The sequence below is a fragment of the Budorcas taxicolor genome, chromosome 8 (assembly GCF_023091745.1).
Source record: "Budorcas taxicolor isolate Tak-1 chromosome 8, Takin1.1, whole genome shotgun sequence".
NCBI lineage: Eukaryota > Metazoa > Chordata > Mammalia > Artiodactyla > Bovidae > Budorcas > Budorcas taxicolor.
Window position 1 is genome coordinate 70,327,637 of NC_068917.1, and position 13,316 is coordinate 70,340,952.

At 42.9% G+C, this 13,316-nt stretch overlaps 1 non-coding gene across 1 annotated transcript; it reads right to left on the reverse strand.

The window, feature by feature from the left end:
- Positions 1–12,941: 12,941 nt before the first annotated feature.
- Positions 12,942–13,013, reverse strand: TRNAC-GCA (transfer RNA cysteine (anticodon GCA)). Its single transcript has one exon. It is a non-coding gene; the product is annotated as a tRNA-Cys (tRNA).
- Positions 13,014–13,316: the final 303 nt, after the last annotated feature.

Below are 13,316 nucleotides of genomic sequence, written 5' to 3' on the forward strand. Positions count from 1 at the left end.
CAAAGAACTGGAGTTTCAGCTTTAGCATCATTCCCTCCAAAGAAATCCCAAGGCTGATCTCCTTCAGAATGGACTGGTTGGATCTCCTTGCAGTCCAAGGGACTGTCAAGAGTCTTCTCCAACACCACAGTTCAAAAGCATCAATTCTTCGGCGCTCAGCTTTCTTCATAATCCAACTCTCACATCCATACATGACAGTGGAAAAACCATAGCCCTGGCTACCCACAAATGGAATGCAACCCACTTTTCTCTTCTGCTATATTTTTGAGGGTAGCTCTGGTTGTTTTTCTCCAGTTGCTAAGTCATGTCTAATTCTTTGTGACCCCATGGACTGTAGCATGCCACACTCCTCTGTCCTTTACCATCTCCTGGAGTTTGCTCAAATTCATGTCCGTTGAGTCGGTGATGCTATCTAACCATTTCTTTCTCTGTCACTCTCTTCTCCTTTTGCCTCCAATCTTTTTCTAGGATCAGGGTATTTTCCAATGAGTCAGCTCTTCACAACAATCTTTAACATCAGTCCTGCGAATGAATATTCAGGGTTGATTTCCTTTAGGATTGACTGGTTTCATCTCCTTGCTGTCCAAGGGACTCTCAAGAGTCTTCTCTAGAACCACAATTCAAAAGCATAAATACTTCAGTGTTTAGTCTTCTTTGTGGTCCAACTCTTGGAGAAGGAAATGGCAACTTGCTCCAGTATTCTTTCCTGGGAAATCCTATGCACAGAGGAGCCTGCTGGGCTACAGTCCATGAGGTCACAAAATTGTTGGACCCAACTTAGTGAAAGAAATAACAAAACAATACCATGATGAAGTGCATCTCATTCCAGAGATGCAAGAAGTGGTCAAATTTGCAAATCAGTCAACATGATACATCACATTAACAAAACAAAGAATAAAAACTGTGTGATTATCTCAATAGATGCAGAAAACGCTTTTGGCAAAGTCCAATATTCTTTTATGATAACTCTTTAAAAAGTGAGGTAGAGAGAACATAATTCAACATAATACAGGCTGTTAATGACAAAACCACAGCTAACATCATGCTGAATGTTGAGAAGCTGAAAGCATTTTCTCTAAGATCAAGAACAAGACTAAGATATCCACTCTTGCCACTTGTATTTAACATTGTACTGGAAGTTCAGCCAAAGCAATCAGATAAGAAAAATTAAGTCATCCAAATTTGAAAGGAAGAAGTAAAATGTCACTGCTTGCAGATGAGATGTTACTATATAAAGAAGACTCTAAAGACTCAGATACTCTAATATTCAAACTAATACTCTAATACTAAGACTCAGATTCTAATACTCAAAAAAGTATTAGAACTAATACATGAATTCAGTAAGATTCTAAGATACAGAATTAATATATAGGAATCTATAGAGTTTCTATACAGTAGTTACAATATTTTACAAAGAGAAATTGAGAAAACAGTTCTATTTACAATTGCATCAAAAAATAAAAAAACCTAGGATTAAATTTAATGAAGCAGGTGAGAAACCTGTACTGCTCAAAATATAAGATATTGATGAAAGATATTGGAGATGGAATAAATGGAAAAATATACTGTGTTCAGGGACCAGAAGAATTAACATTGTTAAAATAAGCATACTACCCAAACCAAATTACAGATTCAATGCAATCCCCATCAAAATATCAATATCATTTTTCAAAGAACTAGAACAAATAATTCTAAATTTTGTATGGAACTATAAGAAACCTCAGATAGCCAAAACAATCTCAAGAAAGAAGAACAAAGTTGGAAATATCATGTTTCCTGATTCCAAGCTATACTACAAAGATTTACTAATCAACACAGTACAGTACTGGCACCCAAAATATATACATATAGATCAATGGAAACAATATAGAGAAATAAACTGACACTTATATTGTCAAGTGTTCTCTGATAAATGAGGCAAAAATGTACAATGAGAAAAAACATTCTCTTCAAAAATTGAGGTTGGGAAAATTAAACAACTACATACAAAAGAATGAAACTGAACCATATTCTAATATACAAAAATAAATTAAAAATAGATTAAATGGAAGACCTAAAACCATAAAACTCTTAGAAGGAAACATAGGCTGTGTGCTCTTTAAAGTTGATCTCAGCTATATATTTTTTGGTCTGTCTCCTCAGGCAAAGGCAACAAAAACAGAAATAAGCAAGTATGACTATATGAAACTAAAAAGCTTTTGCACAAGAGAGAAAACTATCAACAAGTGAACAGGCAACCTAAGGAATGAGAGAAGATATTTGCAAATGATATGTCTAATAAGAAGTTAATATCCAAATTATATAAATAAATTATGTACTGTGTGCTGTGCTTAGTTGCTCAGTCGTGTCTGACTCTGTAACACCATGGACTGTAGCCCACCAGGCTCCTCTGTCCATGGGAATTCTTTACGCAAGGATATTGATAGTGGGTTGCCATGCCCTCCTCCAGGGGATCTTCCCAACCCAGGGATTGATCTAGGTCTCCCACATTGCAAGTGGATTCTCTACCAGCTGAGCCACCAGAGAAGCCCTTACAACTCAATATATTAAAAAATTCTGATTAAAAAATGGACACATGATCTGAATGGACATTGTTCCAAAGAAGACCATACAGATAGCCAACATATATATGAAAAGATGCTCAGTATCACTTATCATCAAGGAAATGAAAATCAAAACCACAATGAGATATCACTTTTCAAAATGGCTATTATAAAAAACAACAACAAATAACACCAACAAATAACAAATGGTGGAGAATAAGAATGTGGAGAAAATGAAAACCTCATGCACTGTTGGTGGAAATGTAAACTGGTGTAGCCATCATGGAAAACAGCATGAAGAGTCCTCAAAAAATTAAAAAGATAGAACTACCAGGTGATTCAGAAATTCTGCTCCTGGATATTTAGCTGAAGAATACAAAAACACTTATTAGAAAAGATATATGCATTCCTATGTTCATTGCAGCATTATTTCCCATGACCAACATACAGAAACAATGTACACGCCCATCATTATATGAATAAATAAGGAAGCTATGTATATGTAGATATAGATATATGTATAATAGATATATGTAAAGATATTACGCAGCCTAAAAAATAATGAACTCTTGCCATTTGCAATTACATCGATAGACCTTGAAGGTTTTATGCTAAGTGAAATAAGTCAGACAGAGAAAGACAGATATCATATGATTTCAATTATTCATGTAATCTAAGAAGCAAAACAAAACAGAAACAGTCTCACAGATGTAGAGAACAAACTGAGGGTTACTGTGGGTTGTACTGGGTAAAATAGGTGAAGGAGATTAAGAGGTCCAAACTGCCAGTTATATATAATATATATGCTAGAATGTGACACCAGAGAAGGCAATGGCATCCCATTCCAGTACTCTTGCCTGGAAAAATCCCATGGACGGAGGAGCCTGGTAGGCTGCAGTCCATGGGGTTGCTAAGAGTCGGACATGACTGAGTGACTTCACTTTTACTTTTCACTTCCATGCATTGGAGAAGGAAATGGCAACCCACTCCAGTGTTCTTGCCTGGAGAACCCCAGGGACGGGGGAGCCTGGTGGGCTGCCGTCTATGGGGTCGCACAGAGTCGGACACGATTAAAGCAACTTAGCAGCAGCAGAATGTGATACACTGCATAAGGAATATAGTTAATACTGTGATAATTTTGTATGGTGACAATGGTTACAGACATCTTGGTGATTATTTTGTAATCACCACGATGTCAGTAATCACCATAAAACACTCAGTCAGTAATCACCATTGAACACTCAATGTATTTAAACATTGAGTCACTATGTTGTACACCTGAAACTGACATAATATTATCCATCCAAAAAAATCTAGTTTTTATAACTACAAAGAAAGAGAAATATCTGTAGGTATCATGCTCAAAAGACTACAATATTTTTCAGATTCATTTTGCTTCTTCATCTCACAAAAACCTGTGATAAATTCTTCACAGGTGAAGGAGCTCAGAGAAGTCCTACTTCTCGTGAGAAATCCTGTCATGCCTGCAGGTCATGTGCCCTGCTTTTGTGTCTTCTTCCACATCACAGTGATGTTCATTCTCCTCCAGCCTGTTGGTTATACATAAATCAAATAGTCTGCAGTCCCTGTCCCATTGGTAAGCACAAACCCCTGGGCCTGCTTCTCTCTTCCCCAGTCTTGAGTCTCAGAGGAAACTGTGCTGAGCACCACTGGACTCTTGTGGAGGCAGCACCTGAGGATCACAGGCCAGTGGAAAGGGGGCCTGCAGGGACTTCCCAAGGGAGGTGCTTTGTGAGTCTACTCTCAAAGGAGGAGACTCAAACAGGCAAACAGGAGAAAAGATGGGTATTCTGAGCCAAGACAGTTCAAGGAATAAAACAGCGGAAAGGAGATTCTCTGGGCCCAGCCCCTCTAATTTGCTTTCTGGAGGCCATTTAAAGTCAGGAGAACCTCTGACTTGACTCTGGAGCCTGGAGAAGAAGTACAGTCTGCTGTTACTGAAAGGAGGAGCATCCACTCCCCCCAAGGCTGACCAGGATATTTGGGGTCTAGGGAAGAGTGAAGAGAAAACCAGCTGGGAAAGAGAAATGGGGAAAAGGAGGATAAGAAAAGACCGTCAAAGGAGGGGCATTCTCAGGCTGAAGCTAGCTTGCAACCATGGACAGCTAAAGCCAGAGGGTAGGCAGTCCAAAGTCTGCACTGGCTTTAACCTGTTCTGTAATACATTATTATTCCTCTGACTTTAAAGAGCTTTAAGAGAGGTCTTGAGTTTGAGTCCATGATTTAATAGATAAGAAACCATTGATAAGTTATGTGGTGTCTTTGAGCCTCAGTGTTATCATTCAGAAAATGCAGGTAATATTGACAGTCTCATAAAATTATGAAGATTGAATGAAAAAAGTTCCAGTTAATTTGATGCTGGGGACCATACATCTGCTTAATAAATGTATTTCCTTTAGTCTCTGCTTGTCATGGGACAGGGGACTGCTCTTCTTCCCTCAAAAGATGAAGGAACTCAGTCCCCTGATGGGGACTCAAGGTCTTTTGGCTGAGAGCAGGGTTATCGTTGTATTGGGGGATTATCAACCTGTCTTGTTTCTCCAGCAGCTTATACTAGCCCCCAACTCCCACCACAAAACCCATAGTCTACAATGAGATTCGACTGCGGCCATTCCTCCAGCAGGAGAACAATTACTCTTACCCTCATTGTGCAAGGAGGCGAGACACAGGCAGAAAGAGAGTTGAAATGCTTTCCCCAGAAACCCTGCAAGCAGGGAGAGCTGGAGCTGGAATTCCCAAGGCTTGACTCTCTCATTCCCTGCTTTCATTCTTTAAGACATGTTCCCGTTCCTCCACAGCTCAATTAAAGACAAAACAAAACAAAGAGTAATGTTGCTTGAAACAGAAAAGCACAAAGCTAGTTAGGGCAAGAGTCTGGCAATTAGCTGTTGCTGGAATGTCTTTTTTTTCCCCCTCATATGATTCAGAAGCCTTCACAAACAATTTTTAAAATAGACTGGGAAATTAGATAACAACAGTGTTTCTCAGTAACATTGATTAAAAAAAAAAAAAAAAAAGAAAGACTATGGTTTTCCCCTATGTGTGGCCTGCAGCTTTCTTGGGAAGAAATGTGGGGGAAGGTAGTGTCTCTGGGCTGGAGCCTAGTGGGGTGGCCTTGCAGCAGGTGGAAGGCTCTTCCCCTTGCCTCTCATGATCATCCTTTTTGGAGGGTACCGTAAGGCCTGAGTCTTTAGAAGGAAGATATTGGAGCTGACTGAGACCTGGCTGGAGGAAATGCCCCCAAAGAATTCCAGCAAAAATGGACGACCATCCCACTCCCATGATTGTCTCCCAGAGACTGCCTTTCGGATTGTCCTGGTTGTGTACCAGCGAGCCTGTATCTCTCCTGGGTGAGAAGCCTCAGTGACACATGGCTGAGTTCTCCTCAGTGAGTGGATGGTGGGTTGGCTGCTGCAGTGGCCCAGGAGGCCCTGGGCCCCATCCTTACTCGGCAGTGAGTGTAGTGTGACATCATGACCAGTGGTTTTAGTTATCAGACTAACTCCCCTTCTTGGGCTTTCACAAAATTGTTGGTTTGCTGAAAAAATTACAAAGTGTTAGGTGAACAACCTTTAAAGCATTTCTGGGCCTAAGAACATGTGATTTTTGAGAGGCTGGGTGGCTGGCCTGGGGCTGGGTGAAGCAGGAGAGGCACTGTGGCACATAGTCAAGGGAGGCTTTGTTCTCAGGGATGTACAGGCACAAGGTTGGCCTCTAAAAGGGGTGCCTCCTTAAACTTGGCATCCTGGGTGCCTCTCTAGCCTCAGTCCAGTTCCAGCTCTGGAGGGTGAGTAAATATTCTTCCCTCTTAGTTCCTGGAGGGCCACGTGGTCATCTGAGGTCACCTGGACTAGCCAGGAAAGACAGCCACCCAGCAAATGGGAAGGGTGATGAGCTCTTGTCTGAGCCAATGAAAGCTCAACACTTTGGAGAAGGGAGAAGGCAGGTATAATAGGGACCAGGAATTCCTTTCCAGCACTTACATTACACCTTTCAGCGTAATGATGGGAGAAGAAGGGGATCTGTAAGGTCAGAGGGAGGTATCTGGATTTGCACCCTAGAACTGTGATCCTGAACAAGTCATGTCACCTCTCTGAGCCAGTTTTCTCATCCATTAACAACACTATAATACCCTCCTAAAAATGTTGTTGAGAAGGTGAGAAGGGGATAAGGGCTACAGGAATGATGGTCTTTGGGATATAAAAGGCATTCATGAAATGTAAATTTCTTACTCCTTCCAAATAGTATGGGGGGAAGAAAACTCCAGAAAACCTTAAACCTATCCACTGAACCCATCAACTCCCCCATCACTCTCCAGTGAAGATGGGGAGAATTGTCATCACAATTTGCTAGCATCCTTTTCTGCTCCCTGCCTGACTTGGATATCCTTGGTCTTTGAGAGTCGGGGGCTAGAAAGAAGAAAAACTGGGATAGCTATCATATCAGAAATGATGGAGGCTCAGACACTCCTGAGAGAGGGAAGTGGGCATGAGAGGTTAGAGGAGGAGAGATGCAGCCCTCATTGCCCTGGGCTCTGTGCTGGGGGTGTTTGTGTGCTTGGAGGCTGGCATTCAAATCAGATGAACTGACCCAATATCTGGGCTCTTTCTTCCGTACCTCTCGATTCACCTAAGTAGGCAGGGGTCTCTGCTTCAGATAGCTCAACCCCTGGCCTTATTAAAATAGTGATGAAAACTGTACCTGTATCAGTGGAAGTTATGGGACCATAACTTAAATCCATTCCTCTGGTTCAAAGCTTGTGATCTGGCGCTGTTGCCACACCACTCCCTTAGGTTGATGTCCCTGACTTATTGACCCAATCGTAGGGCTTTTCCATGAGTCTGTATGGGTTAAGGTAACACTTCTTCCAAAAACAAAGCTCAAAATTTCAACCTGTAGGTTTGCCCTTGCAACACTTGGCTTCCAGGGTTGTAGTCCTCATCTGCCATTACAGACAGAAAGAGCATGGAGTGTCATGCCCAGGAGGCTTCACAAACCACTTCACTTCCGCTCTCATCCTGCTGGTTGGAGCTCAGCTGCATGACCACACACAAGGGAGCCTGGGGAGCTGCTGGTCGTCTTTGGAGACAAAGGCCTTCTGCATCAGCTGACAGTGGCTCTGGTGAGCTTATTGAGGAGCAAGAGGCCTTTAGGGGTCACCTCTCTGTCTGTCTGCTGCCCATTGCTTGATTCTGACCCTGGCCTGTTCTGGAGTCCTACTTCATATGACTCACCCAGTGCTGGAGTCCTATTTCATATGATTCCATTGGAGACCCATAGAGTTCCTGACAATCTCTAATAGCCCAGCTAAGGAATGGGTCCTGGATGATTGAATTGCTTTCGCAGAAGAAGAGTATATTGGCTGTGAGGGGAGTTTGCTTGTTATGTCCTGTGGCAGGGTTTGTTTAGAGAAGGGAAGCTGGCTTTAGAATTCCATGGAATGGATATAACTGAATCACTCTGCTGTGCACCTGTAACTAACATATCATTGTTAATCAACTATGCTCCAGTATAAAATAAAAGTTGAAAAAAGGAAAGATTTAAAAAAAATGCCTATGTGCTGTCATTTCAGTCATGTCCAACTCTTTGTGACCCTATGGACTGTAGCTCACTAGGCTCCTCTGTCCATGGGATTCTCCAGGCAAGAATACTGGAGTGAGTTGCCATTTCCTTCCCCAGGGGATCTTCCCGACACAGGGATGAACCCGCATCTCTGGTAGCTCCTGAATTGCACACAGATTCTTTACCACTGAGCCACTGGGCAGCCTATACAGAAAATAGATCTAGACTAAACCCCCTCAAACAAAAAAGCCGACAAACAGACGAACAAAAAGAAGTCCATGGAAATATGTTTCAAAGAAAGAGGGAATTTGGGGATAGCAGAAGGGGCTTGGAGGCAGAAGACCCAAGTTCTGATTCTGACTCCATCTTTCACTGGCGGTGGGCAAGCTACTCAGCCTCTCTGAGCCTCAGCTGTGTGTGTGTGATAAGGCAGATCTCCTCCTCCAAGGCCTACCATGAGGACTGGACACGATGAAGGTGTTGAAAGTGTTTGGCATATACTCTGCCCTCGCTACATGTTAATATCAGTCCTACTGGGAAGGAAGGAAATTAAGTCCACTTCCTTTTCTTAATCACCATCAATGTCTCGTCCCTGCTGTGCCTTCTTTTCACCAGCAGAGCATTCTCAAAAGTTGTGTATCAATTGAATCTTTTTTTTTTTTTTTTCTAAATTGAATCTCATTTCCAATGCACCGAGGGAGCCGGAGATTTAAAAGAATTCTCTAGTTTGTCTTTTTGTAAAGCTAATAACCACCTCTTGATGTCCTTGGTAAAAATCAGTTTTTTCATTTATTGGCTTTGTTGAAAGTGGGGTTGCATGTATTTATTAAGAAACCCCTATATTCAGACTTGAGTGCTGGCTCAGAGATTGAACAAGTCAGTTTAACAGACCTGGTGCCTCCTGTCGTTGGGGATGCAGCTGAAGAGGGGTTGAAAGATGTCAGGGAGATAAGAACCATGGAAACTGCTTGGGGAGGCCAACTCCTCTCTCTCCATCAGCACTTGTGAATTGAGGCTGCTACCTGCCAGGCTTCCCTGGTGGCTCAAAGGTTAAAGCATCTGCCTGGAATGCGAGAGACCCGGGTTCAATCCCTGGGTAGGGAAGATCCCCTGGAGAAGGAAATGGCAACCCACTCCAGTACTCTTGCCTGGAGAATCCCATGGAGGGAGGAGCCTGGTAGGTAGGCTACAGTCCATGGGGTCGCAAAGAGTCGGACATGACTGAGCGACTTCACTCACTCACTCACCTGCTGGATAGTGCAGAGCAGCAAAGGAGGAGGACATTTTCATTTTAGATCTGTGGCTGTTCTTCCAAGAGAGAGTCCCACTGTGCCCAGGTGAATTCTTGATGCTGCATTTCTGTCCTGTTATTGAAATGTATTCCTCTCCTCTCACTCCCCCCACTCCCACTCCATAAACTGTTTCCTGATGAATGAAGCAGTCTTCTGTTCCTCAGATCTCTAGACACATGTCCTGAGGTCCCAGGACTGACTTCAGCATAGACACAGATTCATCCATCTAGTCTTTAAATCTCATTTGGTTTGTCTGTTTTCCCTAATAAGAAGAATAGAATTAGTTATCTTGCTACTCAGCAGGGCTCCAGTATGGAATTTACGTAAATTATCTCCTTAATAAAATTACTAAATATAGAATCAACATGGTTGCAAAGGGGGAAAAACAAAGTAATGCTCTCAGATTGTGTCTTTAAAAAACGAAGCAATGTTCCACTGCCAAGGGAAATGAAATTTAGCTTCTGAGCCAGTAGGTACAATATAAGGGAAGGGGAAGTGGGAAGCTCAGGGAGAGTGGGGGACAAGATGGGGAGAGAGAAAGGGAGACGTCTCTAAGCCATACATAGAGATAACCATTTAATTAATTGCTCTCCATGGATTTGCTGGGTGTCTGGAATCAGGTCAAGAATATAAACAGTTCTTGCCTTCCTGAAAAGATATTCTGATTACCTTCTCTTGTGTCAAAGAGATTGATCCAGTAAAATAAAAATATTAGATATGTGACAATAGATCAGGGTAGGGTGCGTGCGTGCGTGTGTGTGTGTGTGTGTGTGTGTGTGTGTGTGTGTGTTTGTGTGTGTATGCGCGCGCGCGCGAGTAGGCCAACCCTGGGAGTAGGGGCTAGGTAGAAAGCATAATGTTAGAACCTGGGGGCAGAAACTGAAACTCTGTTTTAGAGGCACATTTTTGTGCTAGCTACAGGAGAAACACAGAAAAGACCCATGATGTTCTGCGTCCTCCCTTAGTTCTTACATATAAGGCGTCCTCTGTATTCTACCTCCCAAGTCTCTTGTCTTCAAGGGTCTCCATCACTCCCTTTACTCAGTTCCTCCTTTTTTCAACACTTTCCATAATACTCTCCTGTGATCACAGGAGATATTATCTAACCTCTCATATTCCATCTCCATAGGGCTGTCAGAGGCATCTTCTTAAAGTATGCTTAGATCATGCATTGTGCTGAAAAAGCCTGTGGTCTCTGATATTCTTGGTCCATCATCCTCAGCCTCATGTTCAGGGGCTCCTACCTCACACCTGAACCCCTCTCTTCCTGCCCAGCCTCCTCCATAAGATCCTGCCCTGCCTCCCACTCCAGCGATGCCAGAAGGACGCTCCTCAGATGCGTTCTCTGTAGCCTGGCACACCTCACCAGCTCTCTGCACATAGTCCACACAAATGATGCCCAGGTCCAGCTCACACCCAAACACTCCATAAGGTATTTCTCTCTTCCCTGACTTACTTCACTCAGTGTGACCATCTCTAGGTCCAACCATGTTGCTGCAGATGGCATTATTTCATTCTTTTTAATGGCTGAGCTCTATTCCATTGTATATATGTTCCATATCTTCTTTATCCGTTCCTCTGTCGATGGACACTTAGGTTGCCAAGGGGAAGGATGGGGGAAGGGATAGTTAGGGAGTTTGGAATAGACATGTATACCCTCCTATATTTAAAATGGATAACCATCAAGGACCTACCATATAGCACATGGAACTTTGCTTAATGTTATGTGGCAACCTGGATAGGAGAGGGGTCTGGGGGAGAATGGATAAATGTATATGTATGGCTGGGTCACTTTGCTGTTCAACTGAAACTATCACAATATTGTTAATGGGCTATACCCCAATACAAAATTCAAAAATTGAAAAAAATAATAAAAGACAAAAAAATAAGTAGTTTACTATGGTGCCAAATTTAAGAGATGAATGAAATACCTACAATAAGTTTTCCCTACCATCCCTGTTTCTAAGCTACCAATTGTTCTCCCTGGAGGCAACAGTTTATTGTGTACCTTTCCAGGGATATTTTATGCATCTTCAAGCAAACATATATAGCTATTCTTTTTCTTCTTGTTACATATGTAATAGCTTGCCATACAACTGCTCTGTACTTTGCGTGTGTGTATCAGGGTGTGTGTGTGGGAGGTGGGCACTTAGAGACCTATCTTGGTGCAGGGATTTTAAAGGTATGTCCAGAGATTCTTCAGTACTAGCCTCCTCAAGGGGTTGGAGGTAAACTCCCCTGTCCTTGGCTGTGGGCTGGAATTAGTGACTTGCTTCCAGTGAATAGAACACAGCTGAAGAGATAAGGTGTTACCTCCAAGACTAGCTTATTATTAACAAACTGCCTCTTTTGTCTTGGGGGCTCTCTCATCCTTTCTCTCTTGAGTCACTTATCTGGAGGAACCAGCTTTCTTATCCTGAGGACACCCAAGCAGCCCTAGAAGAGGCTCTCAAGCTGAGGGACTGAGTCCTGCCCAGCGAGCACAGGAGCGGATCTTCTGAGACCAGCCAACAGTGACAAGACTAGATTAGGAAGCAGATATGGAATCCTTTCCAGTCAGACTGTGAGGTGAGTCCAGTCTGAGCCCATAGCTTGACTCCAACCTCATAGAATCAAGAAGCCCCCAGCTAAGCCATTTCCAAATTCCTGCCCACGGAAACTGTGAGATAGTAAATGCTGCTTTATTTTATTATTTTATTTTTATAAATTTTTCAGCTGTGCCACGTGGCATGTGGGATCTTAGTTCCCTGACGAGGGATCAAACCCATGCCCCCTCATTGAAAGTGCAGGGTCTTGACCACTGGACCACCAGGGAAGTCCAATACATGTTGCTTTAAACCAGCAAATTTGTTAGCAGCAATAGATAATATACTTGGAGGTCTTTCCACAAGAGAACTTAGCGGGTGTGTCTGCTCCTTTATACAGCTATTTTGTATCTCACTGTCTGGACACAGCATCATTTATTTTAACCTGTCCTTGGTTTGTGGGCATTTTGGCTACTACAAAGCTGAATTCTTTAAACAATGCTGCATAAAAAGTTTGATAAACATAGCATTTTACATGTGTGTTAATGTATCTGTAGCATAAATTCCTAGAAATGGGAAAGTCATGTCTGAGTGTTTCTTTTATTTTGATGCTGCTGCTGGTGAGTCGTATCAGTTGTGTCCAACTCTTTATGACCCTATAGACTGTATCCTGCCAGGCTCCTCTGTCCATAGGATACTCCAGGCAAGAATACTGGAGTGGGTTGCCATTCCGTTCTCCAGATCTTCCCTACCCAGGGATCGAACTCGTGTCTCTAACGTCTCCTACATTGGCAAGCAGGTTCTTTACTAGTGCCACTTGGGAAGCCCTCTTATTTTGATAAATTCTGCCAAATTACCTTGTGTAGTGTGTGTGAAGTCGCTCAGTCGTGTCCGACTCCTTGCGACTCTGTGGACTGTAGCCCGCCAGGCCTCTCTGTCCATGGGATTCTCCAGGCAAGAATACTGGAGTGGGTTGCCATTTCCTTCTCCAGGGGATCTTCCCAACCCAGGGATCGAACCTGGGTCTCCTGCTTTGCAGGCAGACGCTTTATCCTCTGAGCCACCAGGGAAGCCTACCTTGCGTAGAGGCTGCACCAATTCACACCCCTTATGAGCCATAGATGAGAGGACTGGTTTGCCTATATCTTCAGCATCTTCTGTTACCCCTCTGGAACAAAACACATAGGATGGACTTAATACATCTGGTGATAGACTATCTTCTGCATCTGAATAGGAAATGAATTGAAATCCCATTAATTTGTTTAGAATCCTGGAGGTTCTCTGGCCTCACCCAGTGAATTCTGTCTCGCAGTGAATAGGATCAGTAGTAAAAGCTATGCTGGACAGCAGCCTGGTATGCTGGGGATTAAAAA